This window comes from Hyla sarda, chromosome 10 (genome assembly GCF_029499605.1).
Source record: "Hyla sarda isolate aHylSar1 chromosome 10, aHylSar1.hap1, whole genome shotgun sequence".
Lineage (NCBI taxonomy): Eukaryota > Metazoa > Chordata > Amphibia > Anura > Hylidae > Hyla > Hyla sarda.
This window is the reverse complement of record NC_079198.1, coordinates 103,595,007-103,616,024: the sequence shown is the minus strand read 5'-3', so window position 1 is coordinate 103,616,024 and position 21,018 is coordinate 103,595,007. Positions and strand designations below refer to the sequence as shown.

The 21,018-nt window shown below is 44.5% G+C and overlaps 1 protein-coding gene across 2 annotated transcripts in view; it reads right to left on the bottom strand.

Annotated features, from left to right (window-relative positions):
- GNB1 (G protein subunit beta 1) overlaps window positions 1-20,695 on the bottom strand; it is a 78,209-nt gene extending 57,514 nt beyond the window's left edge. The window contains exon 1 of one of the 2 annotated variants that reach the window (XM_056542635.1): window positions 20,036-20,695. The gene's annotated coding sequence lies outside the window, so the exon portion shown is untranslated. Of the gene's footprint in view, window positions 1-19,308; window positions 19,471-20,035 lie in introns of those variants that run through there. The other variant, XM_056542636.1, reaches the window with a different exon arrangement.
- Window positions 20,696-21,018: the final 323 nt, after the last annotated feature.

Below are 21,018 nucleotides of genomic sequence, written 5' to 3'. Positions count from 1 at the left end.
GGAACTGCTGACACACTCCAGCCACATGAAGTCTAGCATTGTCTTGCATTAGGAGGAACCCAGGGCCAACCACACCAGCATATGGTCTCACAAGGGGTCTGAGGATCTCATCTCAGTACCTAATTGCAGTCAGGCTACCTCTGGTAAGCACATGGAGGGCTGTGTGGGCCCCCCCCCCCAAAGAAATTCCACCCCACACCATTACAGACCCACCACCAAACCGGTCATGCTGGAGAATGTTGCAGGCAGCAGAAAGTTCTCCACGGCATCTCCAGACTGTCACATGTGCTCAGTGTGAACCTGCTTTCATCTGTGAAGAGCACAGGGCACCAGTGGCAAAATTGCCAATCTGTGTTCTCTGGCAAATGCCAAACATTCTGTAGTGTTGGGCTGTAACCACAACCCCCACCTGTGGACATCGGGCCCTCATACCACCCTCATGGAGTCTGTTTCTGACCATTTGAGTGGACACATGCACATTTGTGGCCTGCTGGAGGTCATTTTGCAGGGCTCTGGCAGTGTTCCTCCTTGCACAAAGGCGGAGGTAGCGGTCCTGCTGCTGGGTTGTTGCCCTCCTGCGGCCTCCTCCATGTCTCCTGATGTACTGGCCTGTCTCTTGGTAGCGCCTCCATGCTCTGGACACTACGCTGACAGACACAGCAAACCTTCTCGTCACAGCTCGCATCGATGTGTCATCCTGGATGAGCTGCACTACCTGAGCCACTTGTGTGGGTTGTAGACTCCGTCTCATGCTACCACTAGAGTGAAAGCACCGCCAGTATTCAAAAGTGACCAAAACATCAGCCAGGAAGCATAGGAACTGAGAAGTGTCCTGTGGTCACCACCTGCAGAACCACTCCTTTATTGGGGGGTGTCTTGCTAATTGCCTATAATTTCCACCTGTTGACTGTTCCATTTGCACAGCAGCATGTGAAATTGATTGTCAATCAGTGTTGCTTCCTGAGTGGACAGTGTGATTTCACAGAAGTGTGATTGACTTGGAAATACATTGTGTTTAAGTGTTCCCTTTATTTTTTTTTAGCAGTGTTTGCAACAACGGGCCTAATGTGTGAGAAAAACTGGAGCTTTTTCCCATAACATCCAATCAGAGCTCAGGTTTCCTATCTTAAAAAGATCTGGTAAAGTGAAAGCTGAGCTTTAATTGGTTGCTTTGATAAGCCAATCTTATGCTCCTAGTTACACTGTATAAGGCTGCTCTCGCACTACAGTGTACTCACCGGCTATTATACATCCATTATCTGTATTAATGGATCATTAAAAAAAAATCCAGATGAAATAATGGGTGCTAATGGGTGAATAACGTCTGTCAAAATAACGAGCATATTCATATTAAGACCCTTTAACATCCCTCATGTACGGCCGTTTTAACACCACTGCCTACAGACTCCCGCAGCTGGGACTACTACTACTACCATCATGGAACAGACTTGTTTCCATGATGGGAGTAGTAGTTCCCCGGCTGCGGGAGTCTGCGTGGCTGGGGAGGCTATATTAGTGTTTGTACTACTACCCCCATCATGGAACAGACTCTGAGACCCCTCACTTCTGAGACCCAATGCGATCAGAAGTTATTAAACAGGGAAGCGGGCGGCATGCTCCACTCCCCTGAAATGTACGGTGTATTTTTACTTTCACTTTTAAATTCCCCGCCAGGATCCCTGAATGGCCGGCACCAAGGAGCCATTCAGGGCTCCCAGTGGTTTTAAAAATACTAATTTGACCCCCAAATGTATGCCCCCCCAAGCATATTTACAATTCATCAGCCCCAGTGTGCTTATCCTTATCCCCCTCCCCCCTGTCCTTATTCCCCCTCCCGCTGCCTGCTCCTCATGTTCATGGAGCAGGACAGCAGTGGGACCTGTCCCGCATGTAGGCTTCCTTCATTCGCCAGGACATGTCTATTTTCTGCTGCTCATCTTCGTACCTGACAAAGATGAGCACCAGAGAATAGACATGTCCAGACGGTGCGCTGATTGCGCTAGGATCATGGCGGCAGTGGGGACATGTCGGGCGGCGAATGAATGAAGCCTACATGCGGGACATGTCTGCTTCATTCATTCATTGCTGCCGGTTCCCAAAATGTCCCGCTGCTGCCCTGATCCAAGAAGATGAGGAGCAGGCAAGCAGGGGGGAGAAATAAGGATAAGCACACTGGGGCCAATTATTATAAACACACTTGGGCCAATGAGTAGGTATAAACACACTGGGGCCAATTATAAATATGCATTGGGGGGGGGGGACATACATTTGGGGGGTCAGAGTAGTAGTTTAAAAACCCAGCTGGGAGCCCTGAATGGCTCCATTCAGGGCACCCGGCGGGGGATTTCAAAATGAAAGTTTACACAGTAGTATGTACATTGCAGGGGAGCACAGCATGCCGCCCGCTCCCCTGCTTTATAACTGCTGATCGCATCGAGTCTCAGAAGACCCGATGCGATCAATACCTTATCCCCTGTACCACTACCCCCAACATGGAACAGACTGTTCCATGATGGGGTAGTAGTACAAACACTAATGTAGCCTCCACTGCCGCCGGCAGACTCCCGTAGCTGGGGGAACTACTACTCCCATCACGTAAAGGGGTCTGTTCCATGATGGGAGTAGTAGTAGTCCCTCAGCACTGCAGGAGTCCTCTGATGTCACCTCTTCTGAGCATGCTCAGAAGTAATAACGGATATTATAAACCGGGTGCAAACGGAGGACATAAAGGCTCATCCGTTTGCCATAGACTTCAATGTTAAAATTTTACCGGCAGTTATTCCACCATTATTTTTGACAGAAGAAAAATTAGTGCAGGTGAAGTTTTTTCTTCCATCACAAATAACATCCGTTATTCATAACTGGCTATAACGGGTGATAACGATATTCACAAAAATCCCACAGACATGAATGAGATTTTGAAACGGCCATTTTTAAAGGGTTTTCTAATGGAAGTTTATAGTGGATCTTTTAACGGAGCAAAAGTATAGTGTGAAAGCAGCCTTACATACATCCCACAGTCCTCCAGTGCAGTAAGTTTCCTATATATCACACTGCTGACATTTAGCTCTAAACACACAACCATACTCAAATTCATTACAGATCATCTGTTACAGACTCTCATGTCCATAACAGGTTATGGATTCTAGATCTATAGGGACAGAAGGTTTATCCAGGGATCTATTCTGATGCCATAATTGGAGTTCGGGAAGGAATTTTTACCTCGAGTATGAGTTTTTTTTTTGCCTTCCTCTGGATCAACTCAGTAGGGACTCATTATGGTTATAGGTTGAACTTTATGGACTCTGGTCTTTTTTTCAACCTCATGAACTATGTTACCATGTCAAAAAAAGTCCTTAAGCTTCTGTTAAAAATGTCTTGGATGCCTAAGGGTCCTCATATCTATGGCCAACACAAGAACCAAATATAAACCAATAGATTATTGTTGGATCATTCACTTGGTCAGTGTTTCCCAACCAAGGTGCCTTCAGCATGCTGGGCGTTCCAATTTTGCAATGGCAGGAGGCACCTGGTTGGGAAACACTGGCTTACATCACTGTTGGCTGCACATCAAAGATGTGATCTGACCAACATTTGGTTGTTTCTCAGCTGATCACTGGGTCTAATACACAGGCCCATTCCTTCCAATAATCGCTCTATGTAATAGGCCCTTCACTCCGAGCCAAAGATATGTTTACATAAAAAGACATGCCCTTTATATTCTGAGGCTATGGTGGCTTTTCACATCATTGGCAAACAGCAGATATTACCGTGAGGATGTGAGCAGAGACTACTCCCCTGCAGCAGCTGTTCTGGTTAAGGGTGTTGCCAAGTAGGGAACCTCTGAGTATATTTGTGAGAACCACATCTGGGCTATAAAATATGGCAAAAGCCAAGATGGACATTGACACCTATGTGAACTTAGCCTTATATTCCTAGAATTTTCTTCTTCTTGCAGTGCCACAGTAGCAGAATTTTCCTACCACTCTTGTATGAGCAACAGGTTTGACCCAAATGCTGACAGGTTTAAAGGGAACCTGTACCATTCAAAATGCAGTCCATTCTGTAGGCATCTCACTATAGAACAGCAGAAGCCAAGCAGAATCATAGTTATGTGGGGAAAGATCCAAGATATTCTGTCATTTACTCATGTAAAACTCTGGGCTATGAGGGTCAGTTGTTCTCAGGACTGACATCTATATGTATACAAGTGTATAGAAAGCTGTCAGGACCACCCACTTGAAGACAATCCAGAATAATCAGAAGTTTCTGCCCAGGAGATTCTGTCGGCACGTTACCGACAATATCAGTCAACACTTGGAACGCTCGGACATGTGCCATCACCACTGACAGTAACACAGTCAGGGCAAAATTGCGCTAACAGAATGAACACCTTAATGCTTTTGGCTGGTCCTGAATCTTGAAATTACACTGTGGAATTTTAAGCATTGTGAAAGGTGCAGCAAAATTCCATTTAAAACAATGGGGCTCTGTTCCAAGTGGAGCTCTGCAGAGGAATTTTTCTGGTGGAAATTCAATGGATATCAATCTGCTCAGCTCTTGCTGCTCTGGAACAGGATGCCTGCGTTGTCAATGTGACCGGTTCCTTTTAAGCGGGCCGCAGCGCTAACCCTGTCAAACAAGGTCTGTAGTATGTATCCACCCAAGTGAAACATCCCAGGTATTATATTTAAGAGTAGAAATGCTGGGATAAAAATCGCAATGTTAAGAAAAACCTGGTTTACAAAAAAAAAAAATAATGTTTTTTAAATATTTATATATATATATATATATATATATATATATATATATATATATATATATATTATATTGAATGAATTTAAAATAAATTCTCCAATCTAATAGACCAAGAAAGGTTCCATCAGGCCAATACAGTAACACTACAGATACTGTGAGCTGAATAAAACATATGAACTGACAAAAGATCCTGAAAAGTGTACAGGGCCATAGAAATATCCTATACGTTATAGGGTTCTCAGAATGGTGTCCATCCTATATCCACTGCTCTATAGGCTTTATATGGAGTCAGCTTCCTGTCAAAGCAGAACAGCAGTGTCAGCAGAAGGAACAGATCTCCATTTTGCAGCTTTCGTACACTAAGCTTGTAATGCACTCGGTCCTCATAGCAACTGGCAGGAAACACTCAGCTACATTACAGCACAATGCAGATCAGGGCTCCTCACAAGCCATGTCGAGATAGGGAAAAAGCCCAACCCCCTCCACACACACACTGTCATTATTAGCAGGGATCAGAATAGATGTAATATGACCAATGCATTTCCATGCAATAGGGATGGGTAACAGGCTGCATGACATCAATTAAAAACCGGGGCCTTACACTTGGGCTGTTGCAAAACTACAACTAGCAGCATGCTGGGAGTTGTAGTTTTGCAACCAACAGCTGGACACTCATTTATAATGTGGGCCTGCCGCATTGGAGTCTCAATAATAAAGCTTACCATATGGTTTAAGTGGATGTAACCAAAGAGAATGCCAATTATTAAGATAGCGATGCAGCAAGCCAAAATCCAAGGGATAGTAAGAATATAATCCCATCAGGGGACTAAATCATCAGCCGGGACCCATATTCCAGTGTGACCTTTCCTTATGTGCAGAAAGAGCTTAGCAATTACATTAGGAATAAATGCCAACAGTATGGAGGGATTGGCGACTCTCACCGAGCATCAGCTTGTTCCGTGCAAGGCGTTTAAAGCTACCTATGTAATCCGCACAAAGTGTTATGTGGAATCTGTGTCAACGTAAGCAGAGGAGGAGCGTGGTTAAATTGAAAAAAATAAAGATTATAATTATATTATAATATATTATCTATATCTATACACACAATATATCGGTTTCAGTGGAAATAAAGGAGAAAAGTTCTTCAGTGGCCATCTTTGATTCATTTAGGCACTATTACATAATTGTACATGGTCCTCTATGTCCCTTAGAATTCTCCACTAATGTCTTGCACAAGCAGAGAGCCTGTAGATACACAGTGCTATGCGGCACGATATGCATCCAATGAAATGCTGCAGGAAAAAAAAAAAAAATACAAGCCTAAAGGTATAGCATTTTCTATTTTTAGCAGGATTTTGTTCCAATAGGTTTTCTGTTCTATTCATCTCTCAAACAAAGAAAGAAACAAAAATTTAAAGATAGCCGGGTTTAAACGGGCAGACAGAGCCATGGCTAATGCAACAAGCTGCCTACTTTAAAAAAAGTTTACAAAAGGTTAAAAGACAAGAGAAACAAGGGGAAGGGGAGCCATTAATGAAACTTTACTAGGACAGGAAAGAACAATTTTAAGCAAACAACAAGCAAGATTTCACCTACTCCATGCACCCTCCATTCATCTCTATGGGAGAGCCAAAGCACTGTACTCCGGTATCTTCGGCTCTCCCATAGACATGCATAGAGTTTGTGTGGGGCACCGGGAAGGAGATTGGAGGATCCCAGCGGTCACAACCCCGTGATCAGATACTTTGGATAGGGGATACATTTTCCTAAACAGGACCAATCCTTAAAATACAAAGCCAGGAATTGTCACCGCTGCCCTGGATGTCGCTGTCCATCGCAGTCGCCGCGTCCCCGGGGTGTCCCCCAACGTTTCGGCAAGGCCTCTGCTTCCCCGGCATCCTCGCTCTCCGTCGCGCCATCACGTTGCTACGCACGCCGCTCCTACTGGATGACGGGGCGGCGTGCGAAGCGACGACGACGGAGAGCGCCGATGATGCAGAGGATCCCGAAGAGGATGCGCCGGAGCCCCGAGGACAGGCAAGTGGTCGTCAGCGGACCACATGGGGCACCGTAAATGGCTATCCGGTGGTGGCTGAACCAGTCAGTGCTGCCGGATAGCCGTTTATACGATGGCCCCGACATACAAAAGCACCGTATGTTGATGCTGCCTTCAACATGCGATGGCCTCTGAGAGACCATCGTATGTTGAAACGATCGTATGTCGGGGGCCATCGTAGGTCGGGGGGGGGGGGGGGGGGGGGGGGGGGGGTCAATGTATAGATTTGTAGGAAAAGTTCCAGAATGTTTGCCAATTTAAACCACTGCTCATTGTGGGCTAAGTAGTCACGTGGGAGGTCCTACTCTTAATGATTGACAACTCTGTACCTACGTGTGTGTATAAAGAGCAGGCAAACACTTAGTACAACTGCCCAGATGACTACTTAACCCAGAACGAGCAGAGGTTTACATGAATATCCTAATACGGTTACCAAAAAACTAAAGTCAATCTGCTCAGCTCTTCCTGCTGTACAATAAGAGACTGGACTGCAGTTTTAGGCTATGTTCACATGGTGGATTCCAATGGGATTCTGCCCACAGCCGAATTTACGTTTCTGCCGCAAAAATCCAGATTCCATTGTCCGCAAGAAAAAACAGTCTTTCTGCGGAGTCATGCTCGGAAATGCATTGCCATCCTAGCGCCCGCAAGATTGTTCAAATGTGCGGAATGTCAGCCAATGTTTTCCAGGCAGACATTCTGCACAGAATCGGCCATGTAAACAAAGCCTTACTGTGACGAGTTCCCTTTAAGTAGTTCCAAATATACAACTCAAACACTGGAACAAGTAGTCTATTCCAGTATTTATCTATCACCTGATCTCTCTATGGTACCCAGAACAGACAAAAATTCTGGTCACCATTTACATACAATCTGTCTCCATTTTACTGTTTGTTACAAAAACAGAGCCAACTACACTATTGTATATGAACAAAAAAAGTTAAAGTAGCAATTATTTTATAAAGTAAGTCTATGGAAAAAAATAAATTCTGTATGGCATACACAGCATCCTCTTTTTAGGATCCGTTGAAATACTTTTTCCTTTTCAAGTGTATAAAACGTCTATGGAAACAAACGCATTGTGAACCCAGCCTAAGACAACCTACCCAGAACAGTATTACCTGTTTTCTTATCTTGATTAGTCTATGCATGTCTTAGTAAATGGGCGATCACTGTGTCTATGGTGAGCTGAAGCAATGATACTAGATCTTTCAGAATGCAGATAAAAGCATTTTATACAACCCACATGATCTGGAATGGTCTGGAACTGGAGAAATGCCAACATTTTTCACCAGAAGTCAACATTTTTTTTATGGGTTATCAAATAAGTTGCCTCTTGGGCTATTTGCCCACACAAATCAGGAAAACCCCTCAAAAGACACCATCATCTGGTGGGCTAATATTAGCATGACCAGTTTGTTTGTCTTCCTTTTAAGAAGTTTCAGTGCCATGCGTCATCCATTCAGGTCACACATCTGCCTGGATGTTTTTAAGACTCACACCTACAACGTAAACCTTAAACTTCAAAGGAAAAGAAATGTTTTTTTTTTTTTTTAGTAGAACAGCATCCATGTGACACCACTATGAGTGTGAACTGTAGGAGAAACAATACAAAGCTCTGAAATCATAAGAGGTCTTATGTTAGAACGGATATCAGACTGACCGCTGGGACTTCTACCGATTTTCAGAACAGAGATCACCAAGCCCCTCCATCCACAGGGTGACTAGAAAAGCATTAGCAAAACAACTTAAATTCTATGCCATGGCCAAAAGTAGTAAAGCTTTAGAGAAGAAGAGTAACCTAACTGGGTAACAAGCAGGACATCTGGGTTATTTGTTTCAAGTAAGGGCAAACAATCCAAAACAGAACATTAAGACGTTAACCCCTTAACGACAACAGATGTAAATGTACGTCCTGGTTTGGCGGGACTTCCCGCACCAGGACTTACATTTAATGTCCTGTGTATGACCACAAGCATCGGAATGGTGCTCACGTCATACACGGCAGGTTCCGGCTGCTAGTAGCAGCCAGGGACCCGCCCGTAATGACCGACATCCACGATCGCACGGATGTCCGCCATTAACCCCTCAGATGCCGTGATCAATACAGAGCGGCGATCCGATCATCCAGCATGGCGGCTGGAGATCCCCTCACCTAGCTCCTGCCGTCTCCCGGGGTCTTCTGCTCTGGTCTGCGATCGAGCAGAGCAGAAGATGACCGATAATACTGATCAGTGCCGTGTCCTATACATAGCACTGAACAGTATTAGCAATCAAAGGATTGCTATAGATAGTCCCCTATGGGGACATAAAAAGTGTAAAATAAAAGTTGAAAAAGTAAAAAAAAAAAAAAAAAATTTAAAAAAATGTGAAAATCCCCTCCCCCAATAAAAATTGTCAGTTTTTGCCATTTTACCCCCAAAAAGCGTAAACAAGTATAAACATATTTGGTATCGCCATGTGCGTAAATGTCTGTACTATCAAAATATATGTTAATTATCCCATACGCTGAATGGCGTAAACTTAAAAAAAAAATTTTTTAAAGTCCAAAAATGCAGCTGTCACATTTTATTTAAAAAATTTAAAAATGATCTAAAAAAGTTTTATATATGCAAATGTGGTATTGATAAAAAGTACAGATGACGGCGCAAAAAATTAGCCCTCATACCGCTCTATATATGGAAAAATGAAAAAGTTATAGGTGGACAAAATAGAGCGATTTTAGATTACTGATTTTGTACAAAAAGTTTGATTTTTTTAAGCGGTACAAAAATATAAAAGTATCTATCCATGGGTATAATTTTAATCGTACTGACCCAAAGAATAAAGAACACATGTCACTTTTACCATAAAGTGTATAGTGTGAAATCAAAACCCTCCAAAATGCGCAAAATTGTGGTTTTCATTTAAATTTCCTCCTTAAAAAGTTTTTTGTTGGGGGTTCGCCGTACATTTTATGGTTAAATGAGAAGTTTTATTACAGAGTACAATTGGTCACGCAAAAAAATAAAGCCTTTATATGGGTCTGTAGATGGAAATATAAAAGGAGTTATGGATTTTAGAAGGAGGAGGAGGAAAAAATGAAAGCGCAAAAATAAAATTGGCCTGGTCCTTAAGGTGAAAATGGGCTTGGTCCGTAAGGTGTTAAACCTGAACACCAGCTCAAAAAAAGTGACAACCAGGTATCATTAAGTGCTATGGGTGTGCTTCAAGACCACTTGTCAGCAGTTTCATGATGGGCTTGAAATATACAGGGAGAAACATGTCAATCAAACCCACTGGGGCACAGAAGCCAGCTGGGACCACCCACATGACTTTTCACCCTTTTCCCGCTGTTTTTAAAAGACGTCTCTGAAACTGCACAATGTTTCAAAGTAAATCATAGGAGGTTTTAATAATGCATCACATTAAAAGAAACCTGACCAAACCCAGACACACAGGATCTGCTTTGTATCCACAAGTCATAAACTACTGCCAAGAAATGTCTAGCAGCGGCTTATCCCCCTCTCCTCACTGAAATGTTCCCAAGTGTGCATGTTTATGAAGAAGAGTGACCCAACAAGCATGCGGTCGTGTATTTCATAGGTATGCCACCTGCACACAAACGGGTGTGGAAATTTTATTAAAAAAATACTTGTCCACGGGACTAAAACGGAGCAAAATCTACTTGTTCCTCATGACGATCCACTTGTCTGGACCAATTTTCACTTTTACACTCATTTTTTCCTCCTCGCCCTATCATAGCCATAACTACCTACTATAATGATACAATTTTTCAATAACATTCAATAAATAAATAAAAGATATAAAAATCGGTGATGTGAAATTGAAATCGTAAAAGAATTTTGCAAATTTGGTGGTTTTCTTTACTACAACATTTACCTTGTGGTTGAGATAACATGTTTTGATACTTTAGGTCGTCTGATTACAGCAATACCAGATTTGTATAGTTTACATAATATTTTACTAATTAAAAAAAAAATAAAAAATTTGACCCCTGTAATTTTTTTAATTTCTTTTTCGCATACCGGGCTGTATGAGGGCTCATTTTTTGCGACAATCTATTTTTTGTATCGGTACCATTTTGGTATTGATCTGACTTTTTAATCGCTTTTTAAAAGATGTTTCTGGGATATTATAAAAATTGCAATTCTGTGCTTTGATATTTTTTTTTACATTTACGTCATATACAGTATGGGATACATAATGTTATATTTTAAGAGTTCGTACAACTACGCACGCAGCGATACTAAGTATGTTTATTTTTATTATGTTATGTTTATACATGTTTTTATATAGGAAAAGGGGGTGATTTGAACTTTAAACATGGAGGGGTTAATGTGTGATATATATATTTCTCCCCCCCCCCCCCCCCCCCCACAGACTTTTAGGAGGAATCATTAGATTCCTCATACAGATCAATAGAGTTCTATTGAACTCCATTGATCTGTGTGCTCTGCGCTCCATTGATATAGCATGACTGGACTAGGCTCTATCAATGACAGGGCCATAGACCCCAGGGTGCAGAGGTAAGCCCTCTGGCTACCTCTATAGTGGATCTCTTCATGCTGCTGGGGGTGATCCACCCCACCAGGAAGCATTCACATGTCCCTTTAGACACCGCTGTCAGCTTTGATAGCGGCGATCTAAAGGGTTAATAGCCAGCCGCGGCAATCGTTGCATGCTGGCTATTAGCTGCGGCCCCCGGCTAATGAGAACAGCCGGGGGCTGCAGAGTATGGAGCAGCCAGGAGCCCGCTCCATACAAACTGCTGAGCGCCGTTGCGCTTGTCAGGGCGGCCCTGCTTGCCCGAAGCAGGGCTAAGGGACGGAAAAATTCACCTGCCTGGAACTGCATGTCTCGGGCGATAGGAATTCCACATCCCTGACAAAAATATGAATGTCAATTCTATGCTTACACCAGGCAGCATTTATAGGGCATCGGCAGCTCTCCAGGTAGTCACACATCCTTAGAGCGTACCTGTCAGATCCAACAAAACATTTTTAAAATATATCCCTCAGTACCTAATCCTGACCATGTACATCTAATTTTTATGTGTCTAGCCACTTTATATATTTTTTTATTACACTTAGTTTAGCTCACTAATCTGAATTCCTCTCAAAGGGAGGGGGTGTGGCCTCACTGCAGGTCTCCGGCCCCTCCCTCAGTATGCTGTCTGCTCACATCTCCCCTAGCATTAGCAAAACTACAACTCCCAGCTTGTCCTCACTGACAGTAGCGGGACACAAGCTGATAGTGGGAGGATTTTTCCTCCAGGTGCGAGCCCTGCGCTCACAGCTGTCAATCAAGGAAGTGTGTCCATGACATAGGTGATGACGCATGGACACAGCAGGACTAGTCCAAGCAGGCGGGGGTCAGTTTGACTGGCTTTTTCAGTATTAATTTTTCAGTTTTGCATGTTTTACAAAACTTTTCATATGTTTTATCTGACAGTGCCCATTTAACAAGGCCTAAAAAGGTATGTTCACACAGCGGAATGCCCGTACGGATTTCCGATGGAATATTCCTTGTGGACATTCCGCTGCAGCAGAGTCCCATTGATTTCAAAGGGAATTTGTAGCACTGTGCACATGGCAGAGTTTTCACTGCATGTTTCTGCAGTGGAAACCCTGATTTGGGCATTCGAAAGAAAGAGCAGATGTGTCTATTATTTCTGCGGATTCTGATCAGAAATGCATTTTAGTCTGTGAGACTGTGCATTTCCGAGAGGTCCTAGTGTCCACTCACCAGTGTATTTTCCGGGCAGATGTTACACACATTTTACTGCTACCCTAATAGGGAAAAGTTCAGGCCACCTGATCTCTTTATACCTGTGGTCTCCAAACTTTGGCCCTGCACATGTTGCAAAACCACAACATCTTCAGGGTCGCAGTTTGGAGAACACTGCTTTAGACAAATTGGCTCCATTGGCCTGAAAAATTGTTATTTATCTATGATGAATTGTGCCAATGTGAAAGTGAATAGGAATACCTCATTAAAATCCCAGGCTTTACCCTATTGGATTAAGGGGTGAAAATCCTGCAATTTACTCAAATTTTGACATATTAAAAATCAAGGTTAATACAGCTGGAATTCCGTATGGACAGATTCTAAGTCTGAACCTGTGGTGTCCAAACTGTGGACTCACAGGTTGTAGTTTTGCAACAGCTGGAGGTCCACAGTTTGGAGACCTGAGCCCTATATAGTTTTCCTCCAGAAACTGACTTCCTAGTCTTACAATAAGACTTCCTGTCCTCCAGCACAGGAAGTCAGGATTACAGAAACCTCATCCCATACAAAAACACTTCATTGGCAGCAATCAGATACTCAATTTCAGGCCTCGTGCATATGACTTATCAAGAATTCACGAAACATTTATAGACTTCTATGAGCCCCTAATGTATCTTACTGAGCCTCATAATATAGATGAAACTCCATAATGGCACTATATATGGCAGCACATGGGGTGTCTAAGCCTATCAAAGGCCATAGGTACTTTGTGTGCCACTCAAGTGTTACTTAGGTACACAAGCATATAAAAACATGACCTAAACATATGCATGGTGACTGTGCCCTGTATGAATTGCCACAGATTCAGAATGTACGGTACTTCATATGGCTACATAGGAAGAAGAGTTTTATAGGCTGGTACAGTATTATGCACAGTCAATAGAAAATACTGAAAACCTAAACAGAAACTGGATGGTTGCAGAATGAGGAAAACTCAGCATGCGTTGTTACATAGGAATGCTGCCGAATCAAAACATGATATTCATGAGCTCATAGGCCAACATTACCTGACCAAGACCTTTCCAATACATCCATGTCCACAAGCCCTAACCAAAAAAGGCATTATTTCAACCTTTTGCCCAAAATAAAGTATTAAGACCTAAAGCTTGTTTACACCTAAATTATACCAGAGATTAAATCGGCTAACCAGAGCAGCTGACCACATGACCAACACTGCCAAAGGTGCTCATGCCAAGATACGAACAGCAAGACCGCTGACTGCAAGTGTATTAGTGTGGAGAGACCCTAGATTTTTTTACTTTTCTATTTTGCATCAAAACTGGGCGATAAACAGCAGCTCAAAAATGTATGAAACTAAAGGGGAGGAAATCTGTAATTATCGGAATTGGTAATCTGGGTGTCCTCGAACGGTGATAGCACCATGGAGAAAGGGCCCTTCTCCCCAGGGACAAGAAATCTGGAGACAAAAGAAGAATGTTGCAACTCGTCTCGGCAGTTGATGACTTTTCCTGCATAAATTAGTTCAGCTTTCCGGTGCTCCGGTGGGCTGGAAAAGGTGGATACAGTCCTAGGAAACTCTCTCCTAGGACTGTATCCACATTTTCCAGCCCACCGGAGCACCGGAAAGCTGAACTAATTTATGAAGGATAAACTGCCGAGTCGAGAAGTTCGTATCGAATCACTGTAACTTCGCTCATCTCTAGTTGTGACCAAAAGATGTGGCAGAATCATCTAACATCCTGTAGTGTCAAATGAAGGTGAGGTGAGTATCAGGTGACCACCTTGCAAACTTGTCCAGTAGAGGCCACCATTTTTTATACCAAGGAGACAGCTAGAGCCTGGGCAGAATATGTTCCAAACAAAGGAGCCGTATAGACCAAGGAGATTACCCGCCTGCTTGCATATAGCAAAATTCCTTTTTGGGATCCGAAAACTGAACAAACAAGAAATTAGACTACCTAAAACACAATACACCTCCTAACATCTAATATATGAAAAGATCACTCTTCGTTTGATGGATTCTCACTTAAAGATTACACCCTGAGCCCTGTAAAAAAAAAATGAAAGGAAGACAACTTTCAGAAGAATGGCTGGATCTATTCTAAGCTCTGCCATAACTCCAGAATAAACCATTTTTTCCTGCTTTTTCCAAAAACTAATCTAAGACCTTGCCAAAAAGAATGCTGCCTTCACAAGGGATACCACATCTGCATTTTTGACCCCATATTCCTCAACCAGTTTTTAAACCAAATCGTGTTGGAGAACCCACAGAAAACTGTGGATCCTGCCGAAAACCTAAGGGCCTCCATGAGAGTCAGCTAGGAATGCTGCAGGCTTTTCCAAAGTGAATAAGAAGGCACGCAACTCTTCCCTAGGGACTTTGGGGGAGATTTATCAAAACATGTGTAGAGGAAGAGTGGTGCAGCTGCCCATAGCAACCAATCAGATCGCTTCTCATTTTTCACAGGCCTCTGAAAATTAAAGAAGCGACCAGATTGGTTGCTATGGGCAACTGCACTATTGCTCTATACAGGTTTTATTAAGTCGCCACCTGTGTCTTTATATGTCATTAAAGGACCTAGGTACAGAGGTGGCCCCCATGCTTGGAAAGCAAAGCTTATTCAACAATTCAAATCTCCCTCCTCTAGGCCATTACCCCTCACCTGGCATCTGATGTCACTTAATGTGCTACTTAGAAAAACCAGGAAAGTAATGTGCTCCACTACCATTCGCACCATCCAGGATCTAAAGTGGGGTAACGTGTCAGCAAATCTAGGCCCTATTTTGACTGTCCAGTCCCTGCTGTAACAGCGCCTGAAAGCATCTCCATCTAAGCCTGCACCAGGAAGCCATGCCCAGTGGAGGCTGTATGGATGCAGATACCAGGTGGAGAGAGGGAGCAGTGTACTGGGCCTAGTCCCAAATCAGTGATCTCCACATCCCTAGCATGTTGCAACCACAGCCTTCCCAAACTAAGGGGGGTCCCAGCTAGAGATAAACTTCCACATGCAAGACCAACTTCAGGCATTCCTCCAGGGACTGAAAAGCACTGGGGCAATAGGAGAGCCCTTACATTTTTTAAGGGTTTCCTGTCCCTAAAGATCGAGGCCCCTCTCTCCATGGTGCTATCTTGGTGAGAGGGGAGAGAGACTGGGAACTTTTTTTTAATACTAAAAAGCACAACTTATTTTGCTTCTGTTTGCAACAATAGTAACTGGGCTGAGGCATCAGACCTCCATAGAAGCAAGGCTGTGTAGTGCTGCTGGTTGTGGGTTTGGGTGTCAGTTGTGGTTTACAGGTCTACAACGCCTAGGAGAAAACTGCAGGTCTATACTCAAAGTGTCTCTGCTGTGATGTAAGAAGCGTGACAAGAGTTCAAACTAATCGTAACAACATGAAGCCTTCCCAAAGAGTCACAGTCCCCATAAAGATTAGGAGAAAAAAATGTCCCAATGATTTCAGTGGGACAAGCCAACTGTAAAACGTTAATAGGGGGTAGAAGAGAAAGATACAGACATCTTGGATTTTAACTGTCCAACCTTTTTGTTTGGAAAGCGATAAGGAGTCTGGCATATCCCTTCTCTATTTGGGACACATGAACGCTCAACAGAGTCAAATGTTCATAAGCATGGAGGGATACGCAGAGATCGCTATTGTGTGTATCTAGCTTTTGAAAATGTTTACATCATGCAAAACATGTCCATAGGGGTGTTTTAGCTTCATGGAGGTTGAAAGTGTGTCTTTTTGGGTTGTCTGGAAAAGTTTTTACCAAGAAATGACCCTGGGCGCATAGTAACCTGCTCCAATCCGCCTGTCATTCCAACAGCACCTGTCCATCCAGCTTCTTACTACATCCAAAAGATGCATTGACCCTAAAAATAAACTGCCCTCAGTCGATCACTGGCCGCAGCGGACCCAGAAACTGAGCGGATGGACAGTCCCTGAATGGTTGGCGCACCACAGAAACAAGCACCTGGTACAGTCAGAAGGAGCAAGGAATCTGAGAAAAATGAATATGTATATTTTGCCTTGGCAGCACCTCAGAGCATTAATACAAATAAATCATCCTTTGAAACCTTTTTAAGAGCGATCTAGGTAATATAACTAAGTATACTGAAGGGGAAAAAAGTTGGGCATTGTTGGACTTTAAAGGGGTACTCCGGCTCTTAGACATCTTATCCCCCCCCGTAGGCTTGCATTGAGGTGCGGAGCGTGGCGTCACACGGGGGCGGAGGCGTGACGTCACACGCCGCCAGCCCTGTGGTCACCAGTAATCAGTCCCCGGAGCAAACATGCTCCGGGGACTGATTTTAACTGGGGTGCCTCGTACAAGATCACGGGGGTCCCCAGCAGCGGGACCCCCGCGATCAGGCATCTTATCCCCTATCCTTTGGATAGGGGATAAGATGTCTAAGCGCCGGAGTACCCCTTTAAAGACATACAAACATTTGTTACAATGAAGTCTTACTGTGACAGATGCCACTGTATGGCATTTGCTTAAATGGTACAACCCAGCAGATATGTTCATCAGGGTTCCATAATGTATTGTGAATACGCTAACTAGAGATGAGCAAACTTACAGTAAATTTGATTCGTCACAAACTTCTCGGCTCGGCAGTTGATGGCTTATCCTGCATAAATGAGTTCAGCTTTCAGGTGCTCCCGTGGGCTGGAAAAGGTGGATACAGTCCTAGGAGACTCTTTCCTAGGAATGTATCCACCTTTTCCAGCCCACGGGAGCACCTGAAAGCTTTACTAATTTATGCAGGGAAAGCCATCAACTGCCGAGCCGAGAAGTTTGTGACGAATCAAATTTACTGTAAGTTCGCTCATCTCTAACGCTAACTAGAGCGCTCTAGGAACCAATGTAACTATTTTAGACACAGTAAAGGGATCTTTCACAGACAGCAGTACATATGAAACCAAGATGCCAGATGCCAGTAATACTTGTAGATAAACTGCTGTGCTGGACTGTGCAGTGCCACTGCCATGCCCTGATTCTTTCTGCCTACCAATCCCCCAAGAGATAGATATATATTTATATGCGCAAATACTGCAGAATATGAAGGTCTCTATAGAAGTGGGATTTTACAACAGGGTATATACGACAGAACAGTCAAGGATTTATTTCAGTGTCCGCTAAACTTTTATACGAGCTCCTGATACAAGATTATTAGACTGGAGCAGTGTTTCCCAACCAGGGTGCCTCCAGGTGTTGCAAAACTACAACACCCAGCATGCCTGGACAGCCGAAGGCTGTCCAGGCATGCTGGGAGTTGTAGTTTTGCAACAGCTGAAGGCACCCTGGTTGGGAAACACTGGACTAGAGCTACACAAAAAAAAAAAATGAAAGCCGCTAGGCCACAAAGACATCAACGCCATATCAACGTATACAGCGTGCTGAGAAGTGCAAACACCAGTCACGCCGATCTCCTCAATACTGATAGAAATCAGCTGCTATTAACCGCTTAGTTCCAGCAGCTATTATTCTACATTTCCATATTAATCAGACAGCAGCTCCCACATACAGGTTATGCAAAAGAACAAACGTATAAAGGTCAGGTGGGAATGGCTGGGAACACACAGTGAACAAATATAGGCCCAGCATACAGATTATTATTTTTTATATATTACTTAATCACGGATAGGTCCTCCTCCCACAGGCAATGTGTTTAAGAAAAAGACGGAGACCAGAAATAGAAATCAAGGGACAAAAAAAAAAAAATTAAAAATATATTACAACCAATGAGCACAAGAAAGAGAAAGATTTCAGGCTGCTGAAAGTTGCCGATCGGAAAATGGTAACTAAGGGAGATACAAGGCCAAGATGGGAAGCGAGGCTGCCTTGTCTCAAGGAAAAGGATTTTATCATGTAAAAAGAAAGGCTGAGACGCCATCTTGTTGCAGTAACTGGGCCTAGGATCTGACACTTCCCATTCATTCACTACATATGAGGGGAGGTGTTAATAAGCAATACTAGAAAGTGTGCGCTTCTTAAGATTTCTACCTTCACGTCAGTGCACATAAAATAAAAACAACATAAATATGCCCATTTCCCCGGGTGCTAGGACTATCCATATCAAGTGTTCCATCTAGATAAGGATTATACAGCTGTTTCTTGCAATGCTTATCAGCTGGGCCGCACCATGACTGTCCATTGTACAGGGGGCAGGAGTTAACGGTTACAGGCCAGCTTCCCCATTTTACCATTTCCTGTCAAAAAGAAATACACCGAGACCAAAAGGGAAGATAAGCAGAACGATAAGCAGAACGAAGAGCTAGAGCCAGAATATAATGGAGAGGAGGAGGGGGAGGGCTGGGATGCAGCTGACATGCAGAAGAGGAAGGGGTTAACAGCCTGCTTTTTCCTGCATCTGTCATCCAGAACTGGGCAATGATAAATAGGGCCTAGCACCCCCGCCGACCCCCTCTATCTAAACCAAAATCTACCCAAAAATAATTACAGATGTGGAGCTGTTTCTGCATCCACATACATGTAGACCAGTGGTCTTCAGCCAGTGGACCTCCAGATGTTGCAAAACTACAACTCCCAGCATGCCCGGACAGCCGTTGGCTGTCCGGGCATGCCGGGAGTTGTAGTTTTGCAACATCTGGAGGTCCGCAGGTTGGAGACCACTGATGTAGACGATGACATTCCTGCTTATTGCCCTTTTCCCGTTGCATTTAAGGGTAAAAGGAAAAAAAAATAAAAAATAAAGAATCCACCATTATTTAGCACCCACCGTCTGGGATGAATTCTGCAGCAGCTGTGCATGCTCCTGGGCACCATCCACCACAAATCATACATGCTGCATCGCTGGCCTGGATTATATAGATATATATATATATATATATATACACACACTAGAACACCAAGTCACAGCCCTGGGCTCCTGTTCCCCCCCAAGGCTAGAGGCGAATCCCACAGCCGTGTAAATAAGGAACACAGCAGATTCTAACAAAATGTCTCCACTGAGCCCTCCTCCTCCTCCTCTGCCGCCTCCTCCCCCCCTCCTGGCAGGCTTGTGCCCTCTAATACACCCCCACCTAGAAGGATTACTAAAATGATGCACCCACCACTGCTCCCCCCTTCCTGATCTTACACATCACCCCCCGATCTCTGCTGGATGAGCCCTATATATAGTGATCGCTATTGTTTACAAGGCAGAGCTGATACATTGTTTCCACCTGTCCCCTCCGCCATCTGGGATACATTGTATCAGCTCGGGATACACTTACATTCTACATATTTATTCTTATGAAGGAGAAAAGAAAAAAAAAGTATCTGGCGCGAGAGGGAGGAGGGGGGCGACATCGGTGATGTGATTGATAGGGGAGGGGGGCATCACCGATGACCCACGACTCAGCCCAGAGATAGAAGAGCGTGGACGATCTGCTCCCCACAACCGTATCGGGCGACGTCTCGGATGTCTTAAAGGGACAGGGCAAGACGCCAGGAGGAGACGTTACCTGCTGTCCAGCCAATGTGTGACCATCCACGGCTATCTTCTCGCCCCTTCCTCGGCCTGTTGTCTTCGTGCCCCAAGGGCTGCGATCCGCTATGGCCGGAGTCCTCCTTCCTTTCCTTCCTTTTTCCCCCCGGAGGCCCACAGCGTGTTCCGAGACTATAGGAGGGCGTTTGGGAGGTGAAGGGCGGCCGGAGGAGGGAGGGGGAGGGGGGGACGGGGAGGATGAGGGGAGCAGGAGACGTGCTGGGCGGTGACGGGAGGGAGGACGGGCGGGCGGCTGTTTCCTCTCTGTCGGTTCTCCTCGGTTGCCGGTTGGGTTCCCCCTCCTTGGTGGTTGTGGTGTGGCACAGCCCGCACTGCCGCCGAAGACTGATACGGGAGGGGGGCGGGGGAGGGACAAAAAAAAACACAACGCGCTCAAAACCGCCGTCCCCCTCAGATCACTTCAGCCATCGAGCAGAGATGGGCGCGGTAACCCTGCGGACAGCGCCGGGAAACCCCACGCACGAGCAGGCGGGGCTAATGTGCGATAGGGCGGGGCTAGTGGGAGGCGACGACGTCATGACGCAGCGGCTCTGGCAGAGGCACGCTGCTGCACGGAGGAGGGAGGCGCACTCATTAGGGGAAGGCTGAGAGCGGCGAGTGGATGGCGAGTGACAATCAGGACTGATAGAAGAAGCTGGCCGTGTCGCCCATAGCAACCAATCAGCGCGCAGCTTTCGTTTCGTAAAACGGTGGGGTGAAATGAAAGCTGAGCCGTGATTGGTTGCTAAGGGCAACAAAGGCAGGAGATGTAGGAAGCTTGATTATAGCAAGGGTCTCTTTGATGCCCACAGCAACCAATCAGAGCTCTGCTTTTATTCTATCAGGCCGGGTACACACTATGGAATTTTTTAACCAGAATTCCGCTTCTGAATTTCGGTCAAAAATGTCGCTGCATGGGGGGTAGAATTAGATTAAATGGATTTTCCATTAACCCATTCA